Source organism: Narcine bancroftii, chromosome 1 (genome assembly GCF_036971445.1).
Source record: "Narcine bancroftii isolate sNarBan1 chromosome 1, sNarBan1.hap1, whole genome shotgun sequence".
NCBI lineage: Eukaryota > Metazoa > Chordata > Chondrichthyes > Torpediniformes > Narcinidae > Narcine > Narcine bancroftii.
This window is the reverse complement of record NC_091469.1, coordinates 63,656,500-63,683,672: the sequence shown is the minus strand read 5'-3', so window position 1 is coordinate 63,683,672 and position 27,173 is coordinate 63,656,500. Positions and strand designations below refer to the sequence as shown.

Sequence of the window (27,173 nt, the reverse complement as noted above, 5' to 3'; positions counted from 1 at the left end):
GTATTATATCTTATTGATGTTACCAGACTTCAGAGCTTTGCCAAATTAATGAGCAGACAGGTCTAAAAACCTAAAGATGATTATTATTCTGTTTTTAATGGCTAAGTCTATCTTTAGAATTCAAGACATTATCAGTCAGTTGATTAGTCTGTGAGGGTGTTGAGATTTCCTTACACTTGATGAAAGACAGTTTAATAGCACAGTGAACAAGGCACCATATATTTGGTTATATTTTTAGTTTTGTTTGCGGCATAAAAATAGATTGTACAGGAGAGAAAAAAAATCTCCAGCTGTGTCCTAGCTGTTAGGACTCCTCTTAGGAATTTAAAGTTGGCAAATATTAAATATTTTCTTTAACTCATTTTCCCACAAGAAATTTTGAAATATTTAGATGGTCTGATTTTTCTTCCAGAAACGAGTTTGTAAAAACAGGGGGATGCAAATAGTCAAATCTTTTCTGTTTGTTTTGTTTATTTATTACATGTATATAACTCACTTTATAGAAAATTCTGTTGCACAATATGGTGGATCTTTTTTAAAACAGTTTTGACTCAGTTATATGAGTATTCCAAATGTTGTTATAATTTCTTCCCTTTCCAGATTTATTACTGCTGAAATTAATAAGTGTTCCAGAGTGTGCAGTTGGCAAATGAACACTTCTTCCGAGTACACTGCATTTTAAGCAATGTCTGTTCAGCATTCTGTCAACTCCCACCGAGTTCATCTGAAATCCCAGAATGTCAAATGGCCTCTTCAATCTGTATTCTATTCCAGAAAGAAATGTACGGCATTTCGTCATCACAGCTGAGCGTTCAATTGACATGGCACGTAGGCGCAGGATTCAAGTTCCATAAACTCCCAAGCAGAGCTTCCAAATGTAGCTGCATCAATGGGGAAGGATTCTTTTTTGACCCCCCTCCTTTTCCCACATTTACTGTTATTTTGTATGCTAGAAATAAAACAATAACTCTGGGAGTAGTTCCAATTTACCATGCTTCAAGGTCATAAAATCACAGATTAGTTAATATGCCTGTACAATTTCTCAGGCCTACCACTCTACAAATTATCTTTTTGGCAGTACGGTGGGTGTAATTATCACTATATTTTTTTGTCTACAAACACTGAAATAGTTGTTTGTTCAGTCAAGTCACTAATGTTTCTTTTGATTAATATTTCCATGAATTTATAAATAATCTATTTTTCTTTCTTTTTGACTCGCAGGAGTAAAATTAACGACTTGTACTTCCAGCAGAGAATCTGAATGAGTACTGCTCCAATGCTAGAGTGTAGTGACATAGCAGTGTGTTTTAATTAGCACCATTTGGTGCTGTTATATGATGAATGCTGTGTTTTCTCCACCATGTCTTGGTGAACATTCCTTGTTTTGAGTTAACATTACAAAGCAAAAGACCCAACCACTTGTACTTGCATTCTAAAAAATGGAGAGAAATTGATTGATTATCAATCATTAAAAGGGAACAGATTGGGGAAATATGGAAAATCACTTTAAGAGGAAAACAAAATATTATATTAAAAGCTTTGTTTTCCAAGAGATCAGGGTTTGATACACAGATTACAAAGAGTTGGTTGGAGCTGAGTTTTCAAACATTTTGATTGAGTTGCTGGCATGTGGCTCTTTTTAAAGATGCTACAAATGTTAGACTTCAATTGATCTCAATGAAACAGTGGATTCAGAGGGCTGAATCTGGCATTTTGCTGGGAAATCTCATCTGATGATTTTGAACATCTTCTTATGTGGTATGGAATCTTTGACCTCGCTATCACATTCCTGCACTTATCCCTTATTTGCATGTTCATGCTACAAGGATAAAACATACAAGGCTGTAGTGTGAATAAAAGATCTCATGGTGGGACAGAGAACAAGCACTTTTATTAGCTTATAACTAAAGTTTGGGTATTACAGTAGTCTTCAGAAGGATTCTGGGTTTAGGCGGGAAGCCAAAGTAATGTATGGGCAGATGGGGGTGGAGCAGGGACGCAGGGCCAGCCATCAGCACAACACTCTACCAGTAAATCCTAGTTCACCGCATTCACCCCTTCCTGTAGAATTTAGGGTCTGTGAATTAAGACAGAGAACATAGGTTCAGAAACAAATGGTTCAAAAAAAAGTTATTTACAAATTTAAGCCGTCTCGGGGGGTCTAGAGATCCTGGTGGAGCGCCTTAGCGCCAGGGGGCCTTGGACTCCTTGGATTCCCCGGTCCTCTTGTGAGGGAGGTTGGTCTCTGGCTCAACGGTGGTGGTGGATATACTTTCCTCCTGAACTGGATCCCCTGAGGGCCTGACTGGGAGTGGCATGAATGAGCTCCATAGCTCGCAGAGCACTTGAGGCAACAGACCCTCTGTTCCAGTGGGTGCCAGGTCCCTGTTGGAGATGGTGTCCTCCCTTCCATCTGGGTTCAGCATATGTGGGATTGGCATGCAGCAGTTTCACCCTTTCCAGCATGGGGTCAGTCTTGCTTCTCCTCATATGCTTGCTTTTTGTCAAACTTTATTTAAAGATAGAAAAAACATAACATACAATCCAATAATCATCAAAAATTAATTTTACAAATATATATAAAAAGCAAATTTTTTTAAAAACTCAAAAAAAACCCCTGAAAAAAAATAAAATTTTAAATAAATAAATAAACCCAAACCCACCCTCCCGCCCCTTTAGCCAGCTCCCTTAAGGGGAGCCAAAAATATAAATTATATACAAAAAAAATTATAAATTTTAAGAACAATTCAAAGTATATCTAAATGCATATATTCCAAATACGGAGACCATTTACTAACAAAAAAAGAATAATTATCATGTAAATTATAAGTAATTTTTTCCATAACAATACAAGCTTTCAATTCATTTTGCCAATGTAGTATATTAATCTCTGTATTATCTTTCCAAGTACTCGCAACACATTTACGCGCTATTGATAACACCAAATGTACAAACGCAATTTGAATTTTATCCAAACCTAATCCCCTCAACAAAATCAAATTACCCAGCAAGAAAATTTTGGTTCTAATGGTAATGTAAAGTTGTACAATTTTTCCAAAACTACTTTAATTCCTTACCAAAATGGTTGAACTTTAACTTTAACACAAGTCCAAACAGCATGTAAAAAGTTCCAATACATGAATTACATCTAAAACATAAGTCTGAATTACTAAATCGATATTTTTTAGTAACTCCAGAGTCAAATATAACTGATGTAAAAAAATTATAATTAACCATTCCATATATTACATTAGTCAATTTGATTACATTGTCCTGACACATATCCACCCAATCATCTTCAGGAAAAATAAACACTAAATCACCCTCCCATTTAAATTTAGATTTATCCCTGTCTGGTTTATCCATATTATCTTGTAACAAATTGTACATAACCAAAATATAACCCTTCTTTGGTACAGAGGAAATCAAAGACTCAAATCTCGACAAAGTAGGTAAATTCATCTCTCTACCATAATTATCCTTTACCAAGTTTCTAAGTTGGTAATACTCAAACAAAGAATTTACAGATATATCAAATCTCTCTCTCAATTTATTAAAAGAAAGAAATTGTCCCTCTTCAAAACAATCCTGTATTGTCTTTATACCCTTAAAATCCCAACTCTTTAAATAATTATTAAACATTGAAAAAGAAATAAGTTGGTTTTATACAATGGAGTTAAAATTGATAATTTATCTTTTAATCCCAAAACCCTATTTTTTTAAAATCCAGATCTTTAACAAATGTTTCAATACTGGCATATTATATTCCTGTAACAAATTCAAGTTCCAAAGAAATATAAATTCACGTACCTCGACCTCATTTCCACCTTAGCCCAGCTAGGAGGTTGATCTAGATCCATCAACCTGCTAATAAACTTCAACTGTGCCGCTTCATAATAATTTTGAAAATGTGGTAACTGAAGTTCACCTAACGCATATTTCCATGTAGGTTTATACAATGCCACTCAAGTTAGTTTACATTTCCATAAAAACTCCCGCACTACCTTATTTAAATCCTGAAAAAAATTTTTTGAAAGTAAACAAGGTATTCGAGGAAAAATATTCATTTTAGTACAATTGACCCTACCAATCAAAGTCAATGGAAGATCTTTCCACTTAATCAAATCTGCTTAAATCCATTTTAATATAGGCACATAATCTAACTGATACCATGACTGGTAATTAACATCTACAAGCACACCTAAATATTTAATTTTATTTGTCCTCCTTAATTTTGTAATAATTTTAAATACTGAATAATCTCCTATTCCAACTGGTAAATTTTCACTTTTATCCCAATTAACTTTATATCCTGACAGTTCTCCAAATTTTGACAAACACTCTTGTAACTGCTTCAATGACCATTCCGGTTCCGTCAAATATATCATTACATCATCTACAAATAAATTAATTTTATATTCTTCATTCATAGCCTTCATCCCTCTAATTTCATCATTTTGCCCAATAGTCTGAGCAAAAGGTTCAATAGCCAATGCAAGTAAGGCTGGTGACAATGGACAACCCTGCCAAGTTGAATGAGTCAACCTAAATGGTAAAGAGATCTGACCATTTGTGACCACCCTAGCAATCGGGTTTGTATATAAAGCTTTAATCCAACCAATAAAAAAAGTGCCAAATTTAAACTTTTCTAACACCTTAAATAAAAAATCCCACTCAACCCAATCACAAGCCTTTTCTGCATCTAGTGCTGCCACCATAGGATGGTTAAGCTGCTTTCAGTATGCATTGACCAAAGTAATTAATCAAAGAATATTATCTGATGCATTTCTGTTCTTAATAAAACCTGTTTCATTAGTATGTATCAACTTAGGTAAGTACGTAGCAAGTCTATTAGCTAATACCTTGACTATAATTTTATAATCTACATTTAATAAAGAAATAGGTCTATATGAAGACACTTTTAATGGATCTCTATCTTTTTTTGGAATAACAGCTATTAAAGCACTTGAACAAGATTCTGACAACTTTTGTTCTTCAGTAACTTGTTTTAGCACATCTCCAAATACATTAGATAAATCATCATAAAAAAATTATAAAATTCCACAGGAAATCCATCATCCCCTGGGGACTTACCATTTGGCATTTCCTGTACAGCTTCCTTAAATGGAGATTACAATTCCTGAATATCTTTCTCATCTAGTACCAGTAACCTTAATTTAGATTTAAAAAGATCCAATAGAACCATTATCCTGCTTCCCCTCAGAAATATATAATTTTTCATAGAATTAATAAAACTGATCATTAATTTCCTGAGGCTTATAAGAAATTATTGAATTCTTTTTAATGGCATTAATAATCTGACATGCCTTTTCAGCTTTCAATTGCCAAGAAAGTACCTTATGAGCTCTTTCCCCCAACTCATAATAACGTTGTTTAGTTCGATTAATTAAACACTCTAACTGATAAGTTTGTAAAGTATTATAGCGTAATTTCAATTTTGCTAATGCAGGTTTTTTGTCTTCGGTCACATCCTTCTGAAAATCTTTCTCTAACTCAGCAATCTGATTTTCCAACTTTAAACTTTCTGCCATATTTTGTTTCTTAACTTTAGTAGAATAACTAATAACCTGTCCGCTCAAATAAGCTTTTAATGTGTCCCATACTACAAAATGACTATCCACAGAATTAATATTCTCAGTCAAAAATAAAGAGATATGCTCTTTAACAAAAGTAATAAACCCTGTTTTTTTCAATAACATTGCATTAAACCTCAGTCTATACAATGAACGTACCACTTCTGAACTTTCACAGGAAAAAGTAATAATGAATGGTCTGATAGAACTCTTTTTATATTCAACTTGCAGTACTCTACCCTGTAGGTGTGCTGATACCAAAAAAAAATCAATCCTAGAAAATGAATCATATCGTGGTGAATAAAAAGAAAAATCTTTCTCTGTAGGATTAACCTTCCTCCAAACAGCTACCAAATTTAAATCTTTCATCGGCCCTTTGATTTGTATTGCCGCCTTTGATTTCCTTATACTCTTCAGATTTCTATCCAATAAAGTTTCCAAAATACAATTAAAATCTCCCCCAATTAAAATATTTTCATTAACTTGTGTTAACAATAAAAAAGCTTCTGAAATAAACCACTCATCTTCTATATTAACCATATAACCGTTTACAGCACGGAAACAGGCCATGTCGGCCCTTCAGGTCCGTACCGGTTCACTTGAACAACTCCACTAGCTCCTCCGCAAACTCCTGAGGAAGTAGAGGCTTTCTTCATGATGCCATTGGTCCAAGATATATTGCCAATATTTCAGGCCTGAACCAGTCTTCAAGGAAAATATCAGAAAAGGCAGAAGCAGGATATATCAGAAAGTCTCAGAATTCAAGCAATAATTTTTTTTTTAAGATTGCAATGTTAGGTGCATAAAGATTAAGCAAAGTCCAAGATTCAGCAAAAATTTTACAATTCATCCATAAAACTCTACCTATATTTCCCTCTGAAGATTCCAATTCAAATGATAATTTTTTATGAATCAAAATCGCCACCCCTCTTGCCTTAGAATTAAAAGAAAAAAACACATGTCCAACCCAATCTCTTTTCAATTTCAAATATTCCTTTTCAGTCGAATGTAAAAAGGCAATATCAATTTTCATTTTTTTAATATAAGCCAATACCTTCTTTCGCTAAATTGGATTATTTAATCCCTGAACATTAAAAGATGCAAAATTCAAAGTAGACATTTTTACTAACTACTAATATATTTACACTCTATAAAATAATGCTCCCCTTTATAATCCTTCAAAAACACAAAAAAACCACCTCTCAATAAAATTTTTTTTTAAAAACCCAAAAATTATAAAACCACCCAAAGGTAGTAACGCCCTAAAAATCTGGGTGTGATAATGGCAGATGACAGTCAAAGCTTTCAGTGTCATCCACCCCCCCCCCCCCCCACCCCAGCCAGATACATATTCATTATGTAATTAAAAACAATCAAATACAGTAAATATATTCAGCCCAATGATTCCAAGCCTAATGATTGTTCCGGATCTTCAATGTCAAGAGACTTCGTGTCAGCTCTTCTTTCTTTCCATTCTTTCCATTCTTACCATTTTTTCCATACCCTTTCCCATTCCCATTTCCATTTCTGTTTATCATCCTCTTAGGAGATGATGGTGAAGACCACCCATTTCTTCGCAATTCTGGCAATGAATTAGCAAAAACCAAGGCATCATGATCTCAAAAAATTGAGATTGAAAGTTTTTGTAAAAATCCCTCAAAATTGCAGGATAATGAAAAGCAAATTTATAGCCCTTTTGCCATAAGATATCTTTAGCCGAATTAAATTCCCGTCGTCTTCTAATAACCCCTTGACTCAAATCGGCATTAAAAAAACACTATTATTTTGAATCATCAATGGGGATTGACTCTGCCGTGCTTTCTGTACCACCATTCATAGAATCATTTCTCTATCTTGATATTTCAAATAACGAATCAAGAACGCTCTTGGTTTTTTCCTCAATGCTCTATGGGCCCGATCCAGTTCCAAACCTTTAGAAAAAAGCTCTGTACCTCTGGAATCCAATGCTTAAAAAAATTTATTGGATCAGAACCTTCAAAGTCCTCTGAAAGACCAACTATTTTCTCATTATTTCTCCAGATTTGATTTTCCAATGAATCAATTTTCATCAATAAATCCCTCCTTTGAATACCCCAATCTACAAAAGAATCTTCTACATTTTCCATTTTTCCTTTATTGCGTTCGACTTGATTTTGACATTCAGAAAAGGCTGTTTCAATTTTTTTTAAATTATCTTGTACAATATCAACAGATTTTATATATCTATTAATATCATTCTTAACTACAGTCATTTCTTGTTTCATAGTTGAGATTGCTTCACACAAAGTATTCATTTTTGTTTTCACCTCCATAAATCCTTTGGTCATTTGAGTTAACATTTGTTTTGACATATTATCCATTTGGGAAGCAATCCCTTCCAAAACAATGAATACTGAGTCCAATCCAGATTCCATAGCCACTTTTTTAGGTCTACCTTCTTTAACTGCAGGTTCCTCCTCCTGAGCAAATTCCAAGAAAGTAAGTTCCTCTTCTCCTTCAGTCACCATAGGTCCTTTGACTGTGCGGCTGCGGGATTGGACACCCGACGCTGGCACTTGGGCTCCCCCACAGCCCACACTTTTTCCAAAAGGTCACGGATCCAAGATGCTCCGCGCATGCCCAGCAGAACTGCCGGATGCGCAGGAGCGTCCTCTGATGCTACACTGCGCGTCCCCGGGCCACTCAGCAAAGTCACGGGTTCACAGGCCTATTTTCCGGTCGGGCCACCCGTGCACATGGCTTCATGTGCACGCGGGCTGGCTACGACCGAACTCACCAAAGTGCCGGTGCCATCTTGCGACTGCAGGAATGGCGCCGAAGTCAAGCTTGAATGGGCAGGGGTCTTCTGAGGCTTGGAGACTCCCAACAACGACTCCATGGATTCAGCTGTGCAGGTAGGCCTCAGATCATCTACATTTTTCTATGGTAATTTCTTCTGAAGTTGAGTTTTGGATTTCTTCACATTGGTAGCCATGATGAATCACTGTTATTCAAAAAACTGTAAATATTATTTTTAACCACTTTTATACTTTTTAAAATCGGGTATTTAATAATCCAGCTGGAGAAAGGTGGAACACACGTCTTTCTTCTATGCCATCTTGCCACGCCCCTCTCCTCCCGTGCTTCCTGAGAAGGACTAGATCAGGAGTGGTGAGCCAGACTGGGGTATGTAGTTCCCAATGCCAACCTTCTTTCAAAAAGTAATAGGAGCTCATGAGGAGTAGCATTGTTCACAGTACATAGTAGCGACCAGATGGAATGGAGCACCATGGGGAGGGCATCCTGCCAGCATGAGTCTGGAAGGCCTTTTGACTTCAGGGCCAGTTTGACACCCTTCCAAACCATGGTGTTTTCCTTTTTAACCTGCCCGTTCCCCGGGGGTTGTAGCTAGTAGTCCTGCTGGATGAGATGCCCTTCACCAGCAGGTAGAGATGCAGCTTGTCACTTATAAACAATGAGCCCCAGTTGCTATGAATATAGCTGGAATACCCAAACAGATTGAAAATGGAGTCTAGGGCCTTCATAACTGATGAGGTGGACGTGTCTGGGCATGGAATGGAAAACGGGAGGCTGGAATATTCGTCAATGACAGAGAGGGAAAAAGTGTTCCTGTTCGTGAAGGAGAGACGTCCTTTAAAATTGACACTGAGCCGTTTGAAGGTCCTTGATGACATGATCAGGTGCACCTTTGCAGGATGTTAGAAGTGTGGCTTGCACTGCACGCAGACCTGGCAAGACCTGGTCATTTCCCTGACGTCTTCCATGGAGTAGGGCTGATTGCGCACTTGATAAAATGAGCCATGCAGGTAGCCCCTGGATGGCAGAGCTCATTATACATAGACTGCAGTTGGCTGATGTGTGCAGAGGCACAGTTTCCTCTAGATAAGGCATCTGGAAGGTCATTAAGGGCTCATGGCCGATAGGCAATGTCATAATTGTAGGTGGAAGGTTCGATCCTCCACCTCGCAATTTTGTCATTTTTGATTTTGCCCCCTTTGACATTATTGAACATGAATGTGACCGAGCGCTGGTCAGTGAGGAGCATAAATTTCCTAGCAGCCACGTAATGCCTCCAGTGCCTTATGGCTTCTACAATGGCTTGAGCCTCCTTTACCACAGATGGGTTCTGGAGCTTGTGGCCTTGTAATGTCTGAGATAAAAGTGCAACTGGCCTGCCTGCCTGGTTGAGGGTAATGTCCAAAACATCACTTTCCACTTGAAAAGGTACATTCTCGCCAACCACGTGCATAGCGGCTTTTACAATGTGGTTCCAGAGGTAGTTAAAAGCTGTTTGGGATTCAGCCGAGAGGGGGAAATAAGTGGCTTTTAAGAGAGGGTGAACCTTATTAGCGTATTGAGGGATCCACTGGGTGTAATATGAGAAGAACCCCAGGCATCTCCTCAAAGACTTTATGGTCCTGAGGATGGGGAGATCTAACAAGGGGGGCATCCTATTGGGATCAGGGCCGGTGATGCCATCTTCCACCACTTAGCCAAGGATAGCCAGATGTTTAGTCCTGAATACGCACTTGTCAGATTTATAAATGAGGTTCAAGGATTTTGTGATAACAAAAGTGACCCTCTGGAATTGATAGAGACGACCGTTAGCCTCAAATGGTCGGCCCTCAGAACGGATTGGCAGCTGGTGATAGGCAGCTTTCAGGTCGATGTTAGAATAGACCCGATACTGCGTGATATCATTCACCATGTCCGAAATACGAGGGAGGTGGTATGTGTCCAGGAGCGTGTACCAATTAATAGTTTGGCTATAGTCAATTACTAGTCTGGACTTCTTTTCCCCCTTTTCTTTCCCACCAAATAACAATAGTTTAGTGGCACAGGAAATAAATAGAGAGATAAGTGAGGCATGTAATAATGATACGGCAATAGTCATGGGGGACTTTAACTTCCACATAGATTGGGAAAGTCAAGTTGGTTGTGGGAGTCTGGAAGAGGACTTCATAGAATTCATCTGCGATAGCTTGCTTGAGCAGCATGTTAAAGAACCAACAAGAGAAAATGCTCTCCTGGATCTAGTGTTGTGCAATGAGACAGGTCGAGTAAATGATGTAATAGACAGAGACCATCTGGGAAATAGCGATCATAGTATGATTGAATTTCTCATTCAAATGGAAGGGTAAATAGGTAGATCTAAAACTAATATATTATGCTTAAACAAGGGTGACTACCATAGGATGAGGGAGAAATTGGGAAGAGTGGACTGGGAGCACAGGCTAATTGATGAAACAGCTGAGGAACAGTGGAAGATTTTCAAAGAAATATTTTGTAATGCTCAACAAAAATATATTCCAGTCAGGAAAAAGGGCAGCAAGGGAGGGAAAAATCAATCGTGGTTAACAAAGAAAATAAAGGAGTGTATAAAATTGAAGGCGCAGGTGTACAAAGCTGCAAAGAGCAGTGGGAAACTGGAAGATTGGGATAACTTTAAGAGACAACAAGGGGTTACAAAGCGGGTAATAAGAAATGGAAAAAAGGATTATGAAAGTAAATTGGCACAAAATATAAAAACAGAAAGCAAAAAAAATTTTAAATATATAAAACGAAAGAGGGTGACCAGAGTTAACATAGGACCCTTGGAGGATGAGAAAGGAAAACTGGTAACAAAAAATGAGGAAATGGCCGAGGCATTGAACAAATATTTTGTGTCAGTCTTCACGGTGGAAGACACGTCCAGCATGCCCAAGTGCAGAGTTAAGGATGCGAATGTTGGGGAGGGCCTTGATAAAATAGTTGTTACAAAGGAAGTAGTGATGGAGCAACTAATGGGACTAAAGCCAGACAAATCACCTGGGTCCCGATGATATGCATCCAAGGGTTCTGAAGGAAATGGCAGAAGTTATAGTTGATGCATTGGTGGTCATATACCAAAATTCCTTGGATTCTGGGCAGGTCCCGGCAGACTGGAAGACAGCAAATGTCACATCACTTTTTAAGAAGGGATGTAGGCAGAAGAATGGAAATTATCGGCCAATTAGCTTGATGTCTGTAGTTGGAAAATTGCTTCAAGCCATCATTAAAGATGAAATAGTGAAACTTTTGGAACGTAAGGGTTCAATCAGGCAGACACAGCATGGTTTTAGAAAAGGAAGATCTTGTTTGACAAACTTGTTAGGATTCTTTGAAGATATAATGGGTGCGGTGGATAGTTGATGTTGTATATTTGGATTTCCAGAAAGCGTTTGATAAGGTGCTGCACAAGAGACTTATCAGTAAGTTACAGGAAAATGGAGTCCAGGGAAGTATATTGGCATGAATCGAAAATTGGTTGTCTGACAGGAGGCGGAGAGTTAGGATAAGTGGGAGCTTTTCAGGTTGGCAGAGAGTGGTAAGTGGGGTGCCGCAGGGGTGCCGCAGGGGTCGGTGCTAGGCCCACAACTGTTCATCATTTACATTGATGACTTGGAGGAGAGGACAAAATGTGGTGTAGCCAAATTTGCGGATGACACCAAATTGAGTGGAAGAGCAAATTGTAATGAGGATGTGGAGAGTCTGCAGAGGGATATAGTTAAGCTGGATGAATGGGCAAAGGTCTAGCAGATGGAGTACAATGTTAATAAGTGTGAGGTTATCCACTTTGGCAAGAAGAATAAAAGAGCTGAATATTATTTAAATGGTGAAAAACTACAACATGGTGTTGTGCAGAGGGACTTGGGAGTGCTTGAGCATGAATCCCACAAGGTTAGGTTGGAGGTGCGGCAGGTTATTAAGAAGGCAAATGGAATGTTGGCCTTCATCGCTAGAGGAATTGAATTCAGGAGTAGGGAGGTAATGTTGCAACTGTATAAGGTACTGGTAAGACCGCACCTGGAGTACTGTGTCCAGTTCTGGTCTCCATATTTGAGGAAGGATATACTGGCTTTGGAGACGGTCCAGAGGAGGTTTACTAGGTTGATCCCTGGGATGAAGAGGATGAGTTATGATCAAAGATTAAATTGTCTAGGATTGTATTCGCTCGAGTTCAGAAGAATGAGAGGAGATCTTATAGAAACATATAGGATTATGAAGGGTATGGATAGGATAGATGTAGGAAGTTTTTTGAGCTGGCCGGGCAAACTAAAACCAGAGGACACAGTCTCAAGATTCGGGAGAGTAGATTTAGGACAGAGATGAGGAAAAATAGTTTTTCCCAGAGAGTAGTGATGTTTGGAATTCTCTATCCAGGGAAGTGGTTGAGGCTGCTTCATTAAACATAATTAAAATTTGGTTAGATAAATTTTTACATGATAGAGGAATTAGGGGATATGGGGAGAAGGCAGGTAGGTGGAGTTAGGTCATAAATTAGATCAGCCATGATCTTATTGAATGGTGGAGCAGGCTCGATGGGCCATTTTTGGCCTACTTCTGTTCCTACTTCCTATGTTCCTATGTTCCTATGTTTACCACTACCACTTGCGCTTTCCACAGGCTGGTGCTAGGTTCAATGATCCTTCATCTAGCAGATGTTGAGTCTCTTACTTTATAAACTCTCAATCTTCTACACTGTACTGCAATGGGCTTGCAGACTGGGGACAGATTCGGGGAGAGAAGAGGAGGGCCGGTATTCAGTGTGGAGAGGCTGCATGTGGCTTCTGAATTTAGGAGCCCTCCATTCCAAACTATTACAGGGGGAAGGGGACCAGAATTCTCCAAGGTCACGCATTTAAGGTAACACAGGAAGTCCAGACCCAACAATACCGGTGCACAAGTTCATCAAGAATATACAAGTGAAATTTACAGAATTTACAAAATAAGTTTGCTGGACATTACTTTACAAGATTGAAGACAAGCAACTAAGCAATTTCCCAACAGTTATTTCATTTGTATCATTAAAATAAAGTTATGAATATAGCAGTTGGAAGAGATTGAGTTGAGGTTTATGCTAAAGGATGGGCGAAAGGATGCAAAGATTATGTTTCTGCATTAAGACAGCAGTATGACAAATCTGGAAGTGGTCCATCCTTATGTCAAAGAGAATACTGTATGGATCCAAAAGCTATTCCATTTCAGATAGGTATTCAGGGGACAAAGAAGTTGAAATCACAGGAAACAGAGCAGAAGAGGATGGCAAATTTGCTTCTGAATAACATATATAAACATGGATTTTTAAGACTATCCCACAACTTTATTTTCACTATTTTTGAAATGAGCTTATTCTAATATCCAAGATTTGAAAAATACTGTATATTAAAATTCTCTGTTTCAGTGCACTCCAGTGATTTCCACACATCCTGCAGAGTGCAAAATATGGGGTTGTGGGCAGATGAGTGATCATTATGTGCATGATACCTTTTCAATGAAGTTGCTGCAGAACATTATTTCCTTATCAAAATTTGCATGACTATATTGTGACCCCCTAACAGGTCAATTGGCCATTGCTTTCCTGAATACTACTTGACCAAGTAGTCACCATGACTGTCATCACGAGCTTATCTCACTTGGAACCTGTCATGATAATGAATATGTATGAGATGTACCGGAAGTCACGTGGTATGAGAGAGATAAGAGCACAAGCAAGAGAACAAAGGGAAACTGGAAAATAAAGACAACGGAGAAGTTTACCTGATAAAACTTGTGTTTAATGTTTTATTAACTTCACATTTCGGGCCACAAATGTGACATTGGTGACGAGGATGAAAGAAGCTTGAAGAAAATTAAAGACTAAACAAGATTACAGAGGATTACAGACAACTTCAAGGTGATAAGAATTTTCTCTTTGCTTTGTACTTTTGGGGCTGGAATATTTCCTCATGGCTGGGGCAGACGGTGACTTTCTAACACATAGTGGAATTGCTCATTTTGACCCGACTGGTGATGCAAGCACTGTAAGTGTGAAGTGGAAGGCATGGCTGGAAGAATTTGAATCCTACGCCGACAGTTGTGGCCTATTTCTAGCTACCGGTACGGTTGAACAAAAAGCGCAGAGAAGGGCGTTACTTCTTTTCACTGCGGGACCCTCAGTTCGGGCAACATTTAAGACACTTTTGAATACTGGAAGAAAGGATGAGTACCAGAAAGCGGTAGATGCATTAAATGCACACTATGTAGTGACACCGAATGCTACATTTCAACGCCATTTGTTTCGGAGAACGAGACAAGAAGATGGCCAGACAATTGCTCAATACGTGACGAGACTACGCCAGCTAGCTGTTGGATGCAATTACATGCCAGCTGATTTGGACAACCAATTATTGGATCAAGTCGTACAGCACTGCAGATCAGATAAACTCAGAAGACGTCTACTGGAAAGAGGGAGTGAGTTGGAACTCACCGATACTTTAACCATTGCTGCTGCATTAGAGGCTGTTGAAGGGCAACTTCATACCATGACCCTGAAAGACAACTCAAGCCAGCAAATTAAGAGGCTCTCACATCGCCATAATCAGCCAAGATATACGTTAACACGGGACGTGGAGTGTTGTCGATGTGGAAACCGAGGTCACTTTGGAAAAGACCCATATTGCCCAGCCAAAGGCAAAGTTTGCAGAAAGTGTGGAGGTAAGGACCACTTTGCAAAGAAGTGCAAAAGCAAGTCCAATGCAGACCAGAAGAGGAGTACAACTTCCAAAGGCAAAGCCTGGGGGAAAGGAAAGCATCCTCGAAAGAAAGATACCATTTGCCAGATAGACGGTGACGATGATGATACCCAGGAGGAACAGAGTTGTTACCAATTTACGTTGAGTGAAGTACATCATGAGAAGGTCCCAGTGATCATTGGTGGAGTGACAGTGCAGGTCATTGTAGACTCAGGCAGTGACAGTAATGTGATTGATCGACATTTATGGGAGGATTTGAAAAGGAAAAAGATCATCTGTACCTCAAAGAAGTGTTCCAAGAAACTGTATCCATACACAGCAACCAAGCCATTGCAGACCATTGGATGTTTTACTGCAACTGTTGAAGCTGGAGATAAGTACACCGAAGCAGAGTTTATGGTCATAGAAGAGAGGGGAGAACCATTGCTGAGTAGAAGCACAGCGCAAGACCTGGCAATACTTCATATTGGAGCTTGTGTCAATTCAATTCAGTCATACGAGGATATGAAGCAAGAATTCCCCGCACTCTTCCAAGGAGTAGGAAAGCTGAAAGGTCGACAATTGAAACGGTCAAACCCAAGGCACAACCAATGCGCCGAACTCCGTTTGGACTTTGTGGGAAAGTCGAAGCCAAAATTAAAGAATTGATCGAACAAGACATTATTGAACCAGTGGAACATTCGACACAATGGGTCAATCCCGTAGTGATTGTGCCCAAACCAAAGGGTGACATAAGACTATGTGTTGACATGAGAATGGCCAATGAAGCTATAATTAGAGAACGACACCCTATACCAACAGTGGAGGAAATACTTCAAGAACTAACTACCAGCAAGGTATTCTCAAAAATTGATCTGAAATGGGGCTATCATCAAGTAGAGCTGGATCCAGGTTCCCGAGATGTAACTACATTTGTGACTCACTGTGGATTGTATCGTTACAAGAGACTATCATTTGGAATTAATGCAGCTTCGGAGATCTACCAGTATGAAATCCATCGAGTGATTCAAGGCATTCCTGGAGTTGCCAACATTTCTGACGACATCATAGTCCATGCACCAACGAAGGAAGAGCATGACAAACGGTTGAGGCGTGTACTATCTAGACTACAGGAAGCAGGCCTTACCTTGAATGGAAACAAGTGCCAGTTCGATGTGTCAGAAATGGACTTCATGGGACACAGACTTACAAGGGAAGGACTAAACCCTGCAGAAGCCAAGGTGAAAGCTATTGCAGAGGCACATGCACCTCAGAACGCAACAGAGGTGAGGAGTTTCCTAGGATTGGTCAATTTTTGTGCAAAGTTCATTCCTAATTTCGCTACAGTGGCAGAACCACTAAGGAAACTAACCAGGAAAGGTGTACCATTTCATTTTGGATCTGAGCAGAAGAAAGCGTTCACAGTGCTGAAGCAAAGCCTGAAGATGCAAAAACTCTTGGATATTACGATCCGGCGGCATCAACCAAAGTCATAGCGGATGCCAGCCCGGTTGGTTTAGGAGCCGTGTTGGTCCAGATGCATGATAGAGGACCAAGAATCATTGCCTATGCCAGCAGATCGTTATCAGATGTGGAAAGAAGATATTCTCAGACAGAGAAAGAAGCACTCGGACTTGTATGGGCCTGTGAGAGGTTCCATGCATATTTATACGGCATTGAATTTCAACTCATCACAGATCATAAGCCATTAGAGGTGATCTATGCACCTAGATCCAAACCATGTGCCAGAATAGAAAGATGGGTACTCAGACTACAACCCTACAAATATAAAGTAATCCACATAGCAGGGAAAGCAAACATTGCTGATCCGCTGTCCAGATTGGTGAAGGATGGAGGTCCATAATCCAAGTCAGAATTGGGAACAGAAACAGAGAGTTTTGTACGCTTCGTAGCTATTCAGGCGACACCGAAAGCTGTGACTACAAAGGAAGTCGAGAGAAAATCTGAACGTGATCCAGAACTCATGGAAGTAAGAGAATGCATACAGAGTGGACAATGGGACAAGTGTACTCACAAGGCTTACATTCCCATTAGAGACGAAGTTTGTTGCATCGGACAGTGTGTATTAAGAGGTTGCAGATTGGTGATACCACAAAGATTGAGACCGAAGATCGTATCCTTAGCGCATGAAGGACACCTAGGCATTGTTGGTACAAAGCAAAACCTCAGGACCAAGGTATGGTGGCCAGGTTGTGATAAAGACGCCGAGAAATTTGTTAAAACTTGTCACGGATGTCAAATCACAAGTAGGAGTAATCCGCCAGAACCGATCCGGAGTATGCAACTTCCGACAGGACCATGGATCGATGTAGCTGTTGATTTTCTTGGACCTTTACCGACGGGTGAATCAATTATGGTAGTGATAGATTACTACATCAGATACTATGAGTACGTGGTGTTGAAGTCCACAACCACTGAAAAAACAATACAAGCATTAGCAGAGATATTCGCAAGATATGGATTACCTGTTACATTATACTCTGACAATGGTCCACAATTCATTTCAGAGACATTTACGGAATACATGAGGACCACAGGTATCCACCATCATAAAGTAACTCCGAAATGGCCGCAAGCCAATGGAGAAGTAGAAAGACAAAATTAATCCATTGAAAAACGATTGAGGATTGCACACGCAGAAGGACAAAATTGGCGAGAAGCATTGCTATCTTTTGTGGCTGTCTATCGAGCAACGCCTCATGCAACCACTGGAAAAAGTCCTGCAGAAGCATTTTTTGGGAGAAAAATCCGCACAAAAATGCCAGAAATAAAGGAAATCCGAGACAACCAGGAGATGAGGGACCACGATACTGAAAAGAAAGGTGCAGCAAAGCTGTACACAGATTCGAAACGTGGAGCCAAGTACTCAGACATCATGCCAGGAGATAATGTTCTAGTGAGGCATGAAACTGGTGGTAAGCTAGACACACCTTATTACCATCAACCCTATACTGTCGTATCCAGAAGTGGCAGTATGGTGACAGTCAAGTCTCCGACTGGAGTACTGTATAAGAGAAATGTATCAGGTGTAAAAAGGTACCAGTCCAGAGATACATCGAGTGAAGAGGTTGAAAGGCCAATACGAGATGCTGAAACTGAGAGACCTGATGATGTTCCAGAGGCAGTTACCAGCACTCCTGATGAAGTGACTAGAGCGCCAGAAACACCCGAAGCCGTGGCGAGCAGTATGTCCGACGCCAAGAGTGAACAACCGAGAAGCGACGACAATATCGCAGGCAGGCCGAAACGAAACCGGAAAGTGCCCAAACGATACGAAGACTTTTTGCCATAGTTTTGATAAGTACTTTGGGACAGTATTTTAATCTTATATCATAAAGTGCATGTATGAATGTTGTAGGAAGTAAATTTTATGTAGTTGAGTTATAGTATTACCATTAGTTACGATGTTTGTATGTTTCCGAGGGATATTGGTAAGTGAAGGTAAAGTTTATTTCTGATTAAAGGAGGGATGTCATGATAATGAATATGTATGAGATGTACCGGAAGTCACGTGGTATGAGAGAGATAAGAGCACAAGCAAGAGAACAAAGGGAAACTGGAAAATAAAGACAACAGAGAAGTTTACCTGATTAAACTTGTGTTTAATGTTTTATTAACTTCACATTTCGGGCCACAAATGTGACAGAACCCAGTGGAAGTAAGATTTCATGAGGATATACATTCCAGGAACTTGGCCTGATGGGCTTTTTTTGTGTATAAAAATGAGAAAGGCATGGGGAAGCCTGTAGTGAAGGGTGGGAGTAAATAAGGGAACTACTTCAAAGCTAATGGGATTTATAAGAGTTAGGGTGATGAACACTACTGTACAATTATTATCCATCTTTGAATTTACATTACCCACGATCATCACTACTCTTCCTTCCAAATGACAAAGAGGTATTAATGGGCCGATTTACATTTTAAAGGTTAAATTTTAGAATGGTAATAGGCATTTCCATCCCATAAGCCCTTGCCATCCATTTATACCCAATTGACTTACAACCCCCGTTTTTCAGGATGGGAGGAAATCGGAGCACCTGCAGGAAATCATACAGACACAGGGAAAACCTACAAACCCCTTACGGACAGTGCCAGATTCGAACCCCGGTCACTGCCGCTGTAACAGCATTGCAGCAACTGCGACACTAACTGTGCTGCCCTTGCAACATAGGGATATAATTATACCTCTTTGACTGAATACTTGAGGCCACAACATTTTTTTCTGGTATTGGAATCAGTTCCTTAGGCTATCATTTAAATCTCTGAACACCTCCTCTCATTGTTTCTCCCTTGGTCGTAGAACCTTCCAAGAGCTTCCTCTAAATGTCTTCCATTTTTTCCACAAGATCCTCAGTTTTTAAGATGGTTTCCCCAAACTGCACAGTTACTTTTAACAGTCGCTGAATTCTGATCTTGATCTCCTCTGAGTGGAGAAAAAAAATGAAATTAATTGATATAGGTTGTTCCTGTGCTAGGGCCTTCAGAATGACTACTAATCGGGAAGGGGAGAAGATTGAGTAGTAGCATCGATGTGTTTACATCCTTGAGTGAAATATATAGACTAGAGTAACAAAGTTGTATATCATTGTAACAGACTCTTTAGCTCAAGTTGTCTGAAGAGTGGCACAGTTAACATAGCATTTAATGTGGTGGTTCTCAACCATTATCTTTCCACTCATATGCCATCGATGCTCTGTGATTAGTAAGCGATTGCTTAAGGTGGTATGTGAGTGGGAAGGGAAGGTTGAGAATCACTGCTCTAGACTGAATTATTTTGCTTGAGATAAATGGACACTGGCCCATTTCCTTTGGAGTTATGAAACCATGCACATAACGAGTCAATTAGGTATGATGTGGTTTTCAGACTTTTTCTTTCCACCTGCAAACCAACTTAAGCCATCCCTTACTCATCACAGAGCACCAATAGCGTAGGGAATACTTAAAGGGGTATGTGAGTGGAAAGAAAAAGGTTGAGAGCCACTGATTTAGTGCAATGCTGATACAATGCAGAAACCTGGGTTTGAATTCAGCACCATTTGTAAGGAGATTGTACATTCTCCTTGTGGGTTTCTTCCGGGTGCTCCAATTTCTTCCCACCCTTCAAAGCGTATGGGGTTGTAGTTTAATTGGGTGTAATTGGACCAGAAGGGCCTGTTACCATGCTGTATGTCTACATTTTAAATTTACAATTTAAAATTTAAAATTTGTCCATGTCAACCAAAATGCCAACCTGAACAAGTCCCATTACCTGTGTTTGGTCCATATCCCTTTCAACCTTTCCTATCCATATACTTTAGCTGTCTAAATGGATGTTTTAATTTTCCTGCCTTCTCTATACCCCCCACTCTGAGTGTGAAATTTGACCCTCAGGTCCCCTACAAATATTCTCCCTTGCATAAAGCATACGTCTTTTAAATGTGGATTCCCCAACACTCGGAAAAAGATTGTGATCTTCCACTTTTACGCCACATGGATTTTATATGCCTCGCATGAGGTCACTTCACAGCCTCCTTCTCCATAGGGAAAATCGTCCAAGCTTTTTCAGTCTTGTGAACCTTTCTGATTCTTTTCCAGTTTAATCACAGCCTTCCCATACCACGGCAAACCAGAACTGCACAAACTCACTAATGTGACATCTCAACTCGTGGACTCCATCCCTCATCTGATAAAAGCAGGCATGGAGTCTTTGCATCCTGTGTTGCCACATTCAGAGAACCATGTACTTGTATTCTTGTCCCTGTTCAACGACACACCCCTGAACCCTACGCTCTGCTACATATATCCTACCTTCATTTAATTTCCCAAAATGTATCACATTGCACTTGTCAGAGTTAAAACTTTCTGTCATTCCTTTGCCCACTTTCCTAGTTAATTCCTGTTGCAATCTCAGGCAAACTTTACACTGCTCTTCTCATCTTCAGTTTTGGTGTCATCCTCAACCAAATCATTAATCGATATGAAAAACAATTGTGGACCTAACGCTGGGCAACGATGTGAAAATGACAAATATTTCCAGTTCCTGGTACTGCATATTAACGTAAGGTAGCTGTCCAAAAGAAATTATCTTCAACGTTTTGTTGCCCTCTGGGACACAATTGTTTCCTTTCCTTCTCTTAACGAGAAAGAAAAGTTAAGAAAAGTTCATTGATGCAAAGATAGCTATCTGCCAGATAGCTTTTTGACAACTTAATTTATAGAACAATACATGACAGGGTAAACATAATAACCTCATTGATATTAAGGAAGCCATTGTTTCCTTTCTTAAAAAGTTTGAAGTCTATTGGAGCAATATCTGATGTTGGGAATTTTTAAAATTTCCAAATTTGAACAAAAATACAGAGGGCATTGAAGGACATAACATTGCTCTTTATGTCAAACACCTAAAGCAAATACACCCAGATCTGCAGGAAAGATTCAAGGACCTTTTAAATCTCATTATCCCATATAGGATATTTGAGGAACAACCCAGTGATGTTGATGCCAAATTTCAAGAGGCTGATTGATCTTCAGAGATATAATTGCACGCTGTAAGTTCAATTAATTTTAAAAAGATATTTGGGTGAAGAGTGATCTGCCAAATAGATTTACAAAAACGATGGGAAAAGGCTGAAATGTTTTTAATTGCCTTTCCCTCAACATAGTTGAATGTGGATTGAGAAAGGTAGTTTATTTGGCAAAATCCAGGAACAAATTTGATATCACAAGAAGTGACCTTCATCTATCACAATCCAATTTGGAGCTTGACGTCAAAAGATTTGCACAGGAACATCATGCACAAGGATCTCAGTAAAATATTCATTTTGTAAGAATTATTTTTAAAGTTCTTTTTATAAAGTTTTCATATCCTCAATTTTATGCTTAAGGCTCCCTCATGACTCATTGTGTACAAAACATTGTGCTCTTAGAATATTTTAAAATTATTTAAAATTTAATTAATAATTTAAAATTATTTTTCTAATATTTTTTCTTCCTTCCTACGTTCAATAAGAGTGATTTCCTATTTGTCTATTTACACTCAGAGTAAAAGCCTTGTTTTCTTTTCACTTCATGTAACATAAATAATTTTTATGGTTCTTATTTAGTCAGTAGGAGAAAAGCACAGAAGAGACTCACTTACGTGACTGCTTTATAGGGAATGGGGCCCATAAACCTTGAGCAGAGCCCTAAGGGGGCCATTGCCAAAAAATTGTTGTGAATGGCTGGTCTACTCTTGCAATATCTCTCAAAATTTTAATAACCTATCAGATCTCCTCTCAACCTCTGTTCCAAAGAAAGCAACTGAAGCTTGTACAATCCCTCCTTATAGCTCATAACTTCTAATCCAGGCAACTTTTGTACCTGTTCCAAAGCCCTCATTGGGCTTCCTCCATTGGGGTGATGAGAATTGCACACAGTGCTTCAAGTGCCGCCAACTTAAGCTTTATAGAGCTGCAAGTTGACTTCCTGACTTTTATTGTTAATGCCCCTCCCAATGAAAGCAAACATACCATATGCATTCTTTACTACCCTCTCAACTTGCATGGAGCTACGGACCTGAACCGGCCCCCACACACCCCCCACCAAGAACCCTCTGCACATCAATGCTTTAGAGTCCTGCCTTTGGCTGTATATTTTACCCTACTGCAGATCAAGAGGGAAGAACACCCTCACCTCTTGAAGACAATTAGTGATGGATAAAATATTGGTTTTGCCTGTGATGCACACATCCATGAATGACTAAAACAAAAATTCCAACGCATCTCTATCATTGAAATAGTTCAAAAAAGACAAAATTTTCCAGATTCATGGAAGCTTGGCTATTTAAATTTCTCAAATGCTACTTCCAAAAGAAATGAGCATCTAGTGTATAACTTGACAGAAGATTAATTTAAAATATTTTTTAATATCTACAGAAGAAATACACATGAAGTATTGTAGCTGAATGTGTTGAATGTGTAGGTACATATACTTGATTCAACATATCTGGTGCATACATTGTAACCAACTATTGGAAAAAGTCAACAGCCTCACAGCATTATTGAACCAATATGGAATAGCAATGTACATGAAAAAATAAAAGGCTTAGACAGCAAACATAAAACATTCTCCTCAAATGAAAGTTAATCTTGGTTTCAGGTTCAAGTGAACAAGGAAACATTATGAAGAATTAAATCTTTGGGTATGATGTTGCATCTTACCAATTCAAAGAATGTTTCCCAAAGTGGCAGTGGGTAGATCAGCAAGGTTTCTAAATGAGGCATTGATAGAGAAATGACCTGCTAAGGGAATTTTGAAAATGGTCAATTCTACAAGGAATAGGGAAAGAACAAATAGCAGAAGTTCACAGACTGAAGCCAACTGACATGTGAAATAATATATATCTCAGGAACTCTGCATAAGGAACGTAAGCGAGCAAACTGAGGTCAAGAAGATCAAGGATAGGTTCACTACAAGACATAAGACACATAAAAACTAAAATCAGCCAAAATGCAATCTTGTTTATCTATGCCAGTTCCTTTGCAAATGTTCTGTTTGTTTATTCTGGAAGCAATCATGACCTCAGTGGCATCACCAGAACTCCTAAAATATCATCACACAAAACCAATAAAGAACAGCAATGTTCTCTTCATCTTTTCAGCAACAATATTGATATTTGAAGGACACTCGTGTTAAAAATATGTCCAGCCATTCCCCAAGCATTTTATTGATTGGGAATAATATCTTCAGCAGATTTATGGGAATTCACATTTTTACTAATATTTTCTTTCAAATAGCAGTAAACTGGGAAATTGCTAACCACATGATCAGCATTCAACTATTTAAATTATGGAGACGTTTTGAAATTTTGGCTTTAATCGTTCATGGGATTGGGCATCACTTGCAAAACCAGCATTATTACCATCTCTGATTGCCTTTGAGAAGGTGAGGGCTGCTGGTCTCTAATCTCCAGCACTCATGAGAATGACCTCTCATTCACTTCATAACACAGACTGCTGCTAGAGAGGTGTGACTGCACATTTGAAAAGCCAATGGTGTTTCCATGACCATAATATCAATCGCCTGGGTGGGAAGGCTCATAATTTGAGAAGTGCTGTTGAAAACCTCTTGGCAATGTGTATGACATGCACATTGCAAAGAAAGTGTACCAGCAAAGAGGAAGAGAAAAGAACATTTTTACCGTATTAGATAACGCACCATTGATACTTCTTTGAAACAGAGGGAGACGGAAAACAGAAGCCAACAGGCCAATTATCCAGAAAAAATGTCTGACCAATTTAGTGGAGTTCTTCGAAGAAGTAACATAGATAAAGAGGGGGCTGGTGATTCAGATCAGATCAGATAATCAGAAACTATTTATAGTCATGTAATAAAACAGACATGCAATATTACATGAAATTGCCTTTCATCTCCTTAAGGCAGACAAAGATTTACAATTAGCACTGTCTGGTGCTCCTTGCAATCAGAGAAGGAGAAGCAAAAGAGAGTTCCCTCTGAGGTACTGAGTGACTGGATTCACCTCCAGCACCTGCAGCCACACAAGACTCCAGTTCAGTTCATCAGCAACCTGAGCCCAGGTCCAAACCTCTGATACGATGAGGAAACCTTCAGTGCCCAGTGCCCTTCAGGAGCCCCTCTTGCACTCAGCATCCTCTCAAATCCCAGTTCCAACAGCTGGTTCTCACATACCAGTCTCTAGCAGCCTGCAGCTCAGTGCAAGTCCTTTGACCTCAAGTTGCCAGCTACCCACAGCCTTTGTGACATCAACAGCTCAGCACCTGTGTATGCCCTTCATTGGTCATCTTCCCTGTAGAGTGGTCTCCTCTGATTCTCCTTCTAAATGGGGAGATGTCCCCCTTATTTCTGGTGCCCTGTGCCAATGCGCTGCTCCTCCGGAGTCTGCAATCCCTCAAGGCCGCTACCACAGATAGGAACCACAATCCTTTGCCCATACCCTGCGGTTGCAGGATTTTAAATTAAAACAACTGGCTCCTTTAACAGGCCGTTTAAAGCCTCTACAGAGCAGCAGGCAGTAGGACTGGGCAACAAGACCTGCTACAGCAGCTCGGGCAGCGCCACCAATTTGGTGAATGAACTAAACTATGATTTTCATAAGGCAAATGGCACATTGCTGCATCAAAGGTTATTGCAGAAAATGAAAGTTCAGTATAGGAGATAAGATTTTGGAATAGATAGAATACTGGCAAGTTTACAGGAAACAAAAGAGGCAGGTGAGGAGATAGGTGAGTCCTTGACAGTGACAGGTGAGGTTTAGATTGGATGGACGGGGTTAACTAAGGACATTATAGGCTGGTGAGTTTCACATCAGTGGAAGGGAACCTACTGGAGAGGATAATTAAGGATAGGATTTACACATAGAAAGGAATGGACAGATGACGGGGGCAGTCAGCGTGGTGTTTTGCAAGGCAGGTCATGTCCTACAAATTTGCTAGAAGTTTTTGAGGAGGTGGCTTATAAGGGTAGGTCAATGGATGTTGTCTATGAATTGATTCAGTGGCCAAGACATGCAATTTCCCAAAAGCCTTATTTTATTTAACAACCTTTGTATATCTTTTTTTGTGATACCATATTGAATGATTTTTACAATATCCAAATAAACTACATTCAATGCCCCCTTATTTATCTGCTTGTTAAAAAGTCACAAATTCCATTAGATTTTTGCCTCATTGACTTAGCCACAATGATAGTACAATTTCCTAAATTTCTTTTTAGAATCACAGAATCATGTTATATGCTTAATTTTGGACTTCAGTCCTTTGCTGACTGTAAATTTCAGGGTAACTGTTTTAAGATTCTCTACATTTTTCTTCAATTTCCTTAAATAAGCATATCACTTTTTTTCACTTCTTAAACCAGAATTATTATATTTTGGAAGATCACCTCAAATGCATGTTTGCCCTGCAACAACCACTCCTGGGATGCTTGGGTATGGGCTATCGTTTCCAGGGGGTTTATCCAATCTTACTTCCCTTAATTGCTTCTGTAGTCTCTTTTTAATTTATTAATTACCCATATGTTCCTAAATAGTATAAGATGGTAGTTTCCCTTCACTTTTAATACATTAATGATCGTTTCTACAATAAAGATAATCAGAAGATAAAGCCTCATCTATTTCGGAAGCCGCTCTTATAATTTCTATAAACATAAAGAAGCCACCATTTTTGCTCCTCAAGCCTGCTCTGCCATTCAACAGAGATTCTTGCTCATCATTTATGTCATCTCCCTTTTCCTGTCCTATCCCAGAATATCTTTATTCCATTCCCAGTCATTGTATCAATGGATCCTTTTGTCATAATTGTGAACAATCTGAACATTAATGTTTTTTTAACCAATTAATTCCCATTATTTAACTCCCTCTAATGAATTTTCACTGGCGTGTGGCACGGGCAGCAACCCAAACATTACTACCCTTGAGGTCCTGCTTTTTAGATTCCTTCTTAACTCCCTATATTCACTCTCCAGTACCACATTCTTTTTCCAATCTCATTCCATTGTTACCAATGAGTACCACAACTTCTGGCTGCTCACCCTCCTTCTTAAGAATGTCATGGACTTGATCCAAGATGTCGCAAATCCTTGCACCTAAGAGGTCACATGCCATTCATAATAGAAAATAAATTAAATGAATTTTGGTCGACAGTCATCCACAAATTCCTAATTTCAATTCTGAACTAACATTGAACCTTGCATACTTTATTCCTTCCTTCTTTGATGTTTTACTTCTGCTCTGCAAGTAACCTCACACTTCCTAAGGAAAGTCATAGTTTTTCCTCATCTCTCAAAATAAGATGCAGAGATAGCCTATTAACTTTCTTCACTATGACCAGGATGGGACTTAACCGGTTGCAGGCTCCAATTCCATACTCTCCATGGAGAAAATCAGTAATCGATCTCTCTTGTGGGACACAGTAGTGGTGGGCCACTTTATTAGGGATGCTTACTCTATGTAAATGAAATTCTCTCATCTCAGTGGAATAATAATTCACAACCATAAAAAAACAAAAATAGCAGGCTAATAAGACATAACAACCATTCTTCAGTTGAAAAG

The 27,173-nt window shown here is 39.2% G+C and overlaps 1 long non-coding RNA gene across 5 annotated transcripts; it reads right to left on the bottom strand.

Moving 5' to 3' along the window:
- Nucleotides 1–1,877: 1,877 nt before the first annotated feature.
- On the bottom strand, nt 1,878–25,054 carry LOC138737173 (uncharacterized). 5 transcript variants are annotated; one of them, XR_011340853.1, is made up of 3 exons: nt 24,883–25,054; nt 19,313–19,550; nt 1,878–2,077 (listed from the first exon to the last, which is right to left on the bottom strand). It is a non-coding gene; the product is annotated as an uncharacterized lncRNA (long non-coding RNA). The 5 variants fall into 5 exon arrangements; XR_011340840.1 differs by lacking the exon at nt 24,883–25,054 and adding an exon at nt 24,794–24,839; XR_011340822.1 differs by lacking the exon at nt 24,883–25,054 and adding an exon at nt 24,624–24,783.
- Nucleotides 25,055–27,173: the final 2,119 nt, after the last annotated feature.